The sequence below is a fragment of the Quercus suber genome, unplaced genomic scaffold (assembly GCF_002906115.3).
Source record: "Quercus suber isolate HL8 unplaced genomic scaffold, Cork oak 2.0 scaffold_312, whole genome shotgun sequence".
NCBI lineage: Eukaryota > Viridiplantae > Streptophyta > Magnoliopsida > Fagales > Fagaceae > Quercus > Quercus suber.
The window spans coordinates 639,329-645,109 of record NW_027069768.1 but is presented as its reverse complement, the minus strand read 5'-3'; the positions used below and the strand labels follow the sequence as shown (position 1 = coordinate 645,109).

Genomic DNA, 5,781 nt, shown 5'->3' with positions numbered 1-5,781 from the left:
ATCACTCCATACATCTTAGTTTAAATTAATCCTGCCTACTTACATTTCAGGACAAATAGAGCACAGCCACGGGCTTTTACTCCCCTTGATATAGTCTGCTTTCTAACTCTAATGTCTTTTCCACTCCATACTTCTTTGCACTGACAGGAATTTCCATTGAAGTTTTTACCAGGAAGTACCTTAGCCATGTCTGATATCTTTGCAGATATTACTGTCCTCTCAGGGTTCAGATTGAAAAAAGCAACATATATTTCTCCTAGAAAGGCAGAAAGAATAATCATTAGATAGCATGAAGAATAGAGTTTTGCACTTTTTATTTTTATTTTATAATTCATAAAAAATCATTAAAAATGTGAAGAATAGAATTGTGCATTTTTTTTTTTTTTTTTTTTTTTTAAATTTCAAAAAATAGTCTTGCACTTGGGGGAAATGCAGAAATGATTAAAAATTACCGAAATAATGTCTAAACCCAATGATTAAGGGTATACCTAGTCATCCCAATGTATAAAACTCTCGTTTATGCGGGGTTTGAGAGAATTGGTGGTAAGCAACCTTATCACAATTTCTTTTTCTTGGAAAAACTGATTTCTTCTTTTTTTTTGGGAAAAACTGATTTCTCGATTCGAATCGGCTACCGGTCATTTTGGGTGAAAGGCAAAGCCCGACTTTTATTGTGTTTCTGCATTACCAACTGCGCCCATAATTTGTTGCTGCCAAAACCAACTTGCCAGCCCAAATTAGCTAAAAGGGCATTACTTGCATCATTGACCCATCTTAAACCAATAACTCCAGATTGTTTAGACTCATACAGACCAGGATTTTAATGATATCAGAGAAATCTTTTTCTTAAAGAAAAAAAAAAAAAAAACATATACAGAATTCTTATTTAATTCATTCATACCATTAGTCTAAACAAAAAGAGAGAGAAAGAACATAATATTTGACGAGAGCAATGGTATAATTCTCATCAATTAGCCTAAAGACATAATCAAAATGCAGACGAAGTAGGAGTGTTAAAGAATTATCATTGCCTCAGCACTTTGTCATATACATATTGCCTTCGTTATATGTGGTACAGCATAGATGACTCCATACATCTCAGTTTAAATTAATCCTGCCAACTTACATTTCAGGACAAATAGAGCACAGCCATGGGCTTTTACTCCCCTTGATATAGTCTGCTTTCTAACTTTAATGTCATTTCCACTCCATACTTCTTTGCACTGACAGGAATTTCCATTGAAGTTTTTACCACGAAGTACCTTAGCCATGTCTGATATCTTTGCAGATATTACTGTCCTCTCAGGGTTCAGATTGAAAAAAGCAACATATATTTCTCCTAGAAAGGCAGAAAGAATAATCATTAGAAAGCATGAAGAATAGAGTTTTGCACTTCTTATTTTTATTTTATAATTCATAAAAAATCATAAAAAATGTGAAGAATAGAATTATACATTTTTTTAATTAAAAAAATAGTCTTGCACTTGGGGGAAATGCACAGCTATGGGGCTCTACAAATTAGAGTTCTGTGTTGGTGGTGGAGTCATACCTTTTCTTCCAGTTGCGATCCAAGAACGAGTTCCACCAGGACGGACTTCAGGTGCACAAATAATCAGCTAGTAACTCAAAAATATGAAATAATGGGACCAATAGCAAAGTTGTTTGCAACATTTTATAAAATAAGGCACAAGTATACAAATCTATCACCTTTGATAGAGTTTACTGTTGCAAATAGACCAGAATAGCTATTTGCCAAAGTTCCATTAACGCTCAGCTCCCAAATCTGCTAAGACTATATGCATTAGCTTCCAACATCAATTCATAAATGTAGCTAAGAGTAAGTAACACAATAATGAAATTAAGATACATAGGCAAAGCACACGATTTTAGAAAAGTACAGATGAATCTGTCATCCAGAAATAATAGTTTACTCCCTACATTTTTACCTAAAACTTATATTATTTTGTTTGAAACATCTCTTATTCATGATAAAAAAAAAAAAAAAAAAAAAAAAAAACCTGATTTGTGTGCCATCTGCAAGGTGCAAATGCACCACTCTTTAACTCTTTTGAAGTAAGCTTTTGATTTGGAGAACCCCCCAAGCAAAAGTCCATTCTATCAGTTGCAAATAATTGGAGTTTCCCTTGATATTGTTGTTTGTGGGACATCCATTCATCTCTGCATCAGAACAAATGTATTGAAATTAATTTGTAATTATATAATTAAACATTGATATAAAAAATTTAGTGTAAGTAAACATGAAAATATTTTTAAAAAAACATTTTGATACTATCAGATCAGATAAAGAAAGCAATTTTACGATGAAAATTGAGGCTCTTTCTTGTGTAGGCCAAATGGCTCTTGATGCTTGCTTCCTAAGTGTTCTTTCCAGCAGATTTGTTCAAGGTCTTGGTCCAGAGCTTTAATAGACCACCCAATTGCTTTTGAATTTGTGCAGCTTGTGAGGCTCAAAACATGTGTATCCGATGTACTTACATCTGTCAGATATCTTCCTGACTGGCCGTCAATACTCTTAAAATTCTTTGTACTAGTAATATAAGGAAACTGCACAAACAACTAAATAATATGTTATGTTGCTATTTAGACAAAGTTTATTTTTCCCAAGACTACAAAAGAATAGATGAGTGCACATGCCTCCCTATTATTTAAGCTGAAACAATTTATCTCTAACAGAGTAGGATTTGTTAAAATGTTGTATGTGGCACCGTCTAGCGTTCTCACATCTCCTCCAAACATGAGAGGAGACTTAGCCATAGACCACAAGGTCATCTGCGAAAATAAGAAAGATAAGGTCAAAATTGAGTGCTTAGTTATTTTGAGGGATACAGAGAACTAACTATTTTGTTTTATATAGATACCTGAGTTCTTTGCTCATCTGGAAGAAGCCTAGATGTTCTGTGTGGACCTTCATTTGAACCTATAATATTTGAACATATTGAAGTTAATTGTTGGTTTTTGTACGTTTAGGCTAGGCTCAACTTTAAAATTAAGCATTCAAATCTAGTCATTTATATTCTGAGACTTTTGAAAATCTCTAATTCACTTGCCAATGCTTTGTCATAGATATACAAAATGTTTCAAGTAAAGAAATATGTAGTATAACTTGTTTCTGAAGCCATACCACTTGGTCTAGACATACTTCTGTTTTAGTAGAAGTCACTCAGCGGACTTGGAATGGTGAGTTCTTTGTTTTTAAGGTTGATGTTATGCATATTTGAGTGCATGGACCTATTTGACACTCAATAATGCTAGATCAAGAAGCCCAAAATGTACAGCAAACATCACTTAAACAATAACTAAGTTCATAGATTTATCTAACAGTACTCTGACATGGCCAAACAAATTGTGGTTCATTCGATCCTACCAAGCCCTTTAAATAAGGGTAAAAATTTTCTTCATGAGATGAATGAAGGAAAAGCATCAAGAAAAGTATTATAATCTGGATCAGTAAGCCATCCTAGTGGTAGCATATCCGAGTCAGGCCATGACTTCCCCATCAAGCCCTTAGCTCCTATCATGTTAGCGGTAGATAAGTCCCCAATAAAAAAAATTGAATTTTATTTCTGCATTCTCTAATGATAGGTCAAAAAAGCAGTAAATGGAGAAGAAATAATGATTGAAAGGTAACCTAAACTCCTAAACTCTTGAACAGAAACAGAAGAGTCTTTTCACCTTGTAATATTGAAATGAGCCGCAACATCTCCCCACGTATCCCAATCATCCCCAGTAATGCAGTACATGTTCACTAGTCCACTCACATCCTTGGCCATTGATGGGGTCACGCCAGTTCCAGGAGACAGTGAATACAATATGGGGCGGTCAAGTTGCTTAAGAAACTGGCAAAGGTGCACCATGTCAAATGTTAGCAATGCAAATTTTGTACAAAATATTTCATATGTAACAATGATGGTTACTATAGGGAGACAGACAAAGATAGGGAGAGAGGGAGGTATGCAGTTTACCTCTGACACGTAGGTTATTTCATTTATATCCAAGTCATTTCCAAACACACAGTCGTGTTTCACTACAAGGAAACAGAAGCAATCAGCGTCAAACTTAGAAAGTGGAAAATTAAGATTTGTTAGAAATGGTGTGGCCAGGACGCTTGCAATAATTGCAGAACTTCTTGTTGGTCTGCTTGCGACGATTGCTAGAGCCAGAGGAATCACCTGACTGCTGAGGTTGTTCAATGAAAGGAGCAGAAGGAGTAATAGCCAAAACATTGAACTTATTCTGGGCTTGAAGGGTTGCAAGCCGAGCTTCTTCTCTAACTAACTCGTTTACAGCAGTATCAAGAGAGGGAGGAAGACTGCGATTAAGAAGCTGACCTCGAATGGGCTCAAAGTCCTTGTGAAGAGACATCAGAAATTCATAGAGACGAAATTCATCTCTAACTGTAGCATATTGCTGAGCATCTTTTGAGCATGCCCAAATTGGATCAGAAAGGTCAATTTGGTCCCAAATGAAGCGGAGCTGATCATAGTAGTCATTGATGGATTGCCTTGGTTCTTGTCGAAGTTGATGCAATTCAACTACCAACTGATATTTCATGGATCCGTGAGTAGTAGAGTACCTTTTGCCCAACATATCCCATGCTGATTTTGCATCATCAAAGCTGCCCAACAGATTGGAGATGGAGGGAATGGAAGTGTTCCGAATCCATGTGAGGATCATGTGGTTGTGACTATCCCATTCAATCATGCGACCAAGGAAGGCAGCATCTTCTTCACTTGCTCCCTTGATAGGAATGGTAATTGCACCAGTACAGAAATGCCAGAGCATGCGACCCTTAAGAAAACTGCGCATAGCTTGAGACCAAGATAAGTAATTCTTGTTCCCCTCCAATATAGTATTAATGGGGCGAGGAAGAAAAACATCCTTTTTATCCATTTAGAAACACAATATGCAAAAACAGACTGCAAAAATGAAATCTACGCGAAAAACTAGGTAAGGAGAACCTGGACAGTAAAAAGTCAACTCGTAGAAAAGTCAACGGTCAAAGTCAACGCTGGTTAACGGTCAAAGTCAATGGCCTGGTCAACGGCCAGTCAACGATGACGTCAGCTGTGGTGGATGACGTCAGCAGATGAGTGGATGATGACGTCAGCCTTAGGTGACGTGGCAAGATGACGTCACGGATGACGTCAATAGAACTGAGGAAGGCGCGTGAGGCGCGTGACTAAGGCTGTGAGGGTGCGTGAGGCGCGTGACTAAGGCGCGGCTTCTTCAGGCGGCGCGTGAGAGTGCGTGCAGGCTCCGATGCTTGCGAGACTTCCACGAATGCGTAGATCGAGGCGAGACGATCACGGTGGTATGTGCAAAAACGTTATCGGAGGAAGATGCACGGCGGAGACGGTGATTGCAGTGGTTTGTGTGGTGCGGGACTCCTCAATGACGACGGCTGCAGTTCTGGAACCTGAGGACAACGGCTGAGAGACGTCGTAGGTTCAACGGTGAGTGGCTGCAGTGGCTGTTGTGACGGTGGAAGCGATAAGGGTGGAGTAACACCAAGAGAGACAAGACTGCTAAAAGAAAGGTCAGAGCAATGGCTCTGATACCATGTTAGAAATACTGAATAATTGTATTGTATTTCTTAATCAAGGAATATACATGTGATGCCTTTATATAGGAGGCATATGTGTGTGGTACAAGTAAAGTGTAGTACAAGTACAAGTATGCTATACAAGTAGACTAACTGGGCCTAAAGCCCAATCATAATATACATTAACAAGATTGAATTGACAAACAGGTGACTGTCCA

At 37.7% G+C, this 5,781-nt stretch overlaps 1 long non-coding RNA gene and 1 other non-coding gene across 2 annotated transcripts; both read right to left on the bottom strand.

The window, feature by feature from the left end:
• Positions 1-1,009: 1,009 nt before the first annotated feature.
• Positions 1,010-1,606, bottom strand: LOC136071433 (uncharacterized). Its single transcript, XR_010632735.1, has 2 exons — positions 1,550-1,606; positions 1,010-1,339 (listed from the first exon to the last, which is right to left on the bottom strand). It is a non-coding gene; the product is annotated as an uncharacterized LOC136071433 (long non-coding RNA).
• Positions 1,607-2,079: 473 nt separating this feature from the next.
• Positions 2,080-2,952, bottom strand: LOC112007169 (uncharacterized). The gene is made up of 3 exons (XR_010632734.1): positions 2,880-2,952; positions 2,321-2,565; positions 2,080-2,178 (listed from the first exon to the last, which is right to left on the bottom strand). It is a non-coding gene; the product is annotated as an uncharacterized LOC112007169 (transcript).
• Positions 2,953-5,781: the final 2,829 nt, after the last annotated feature.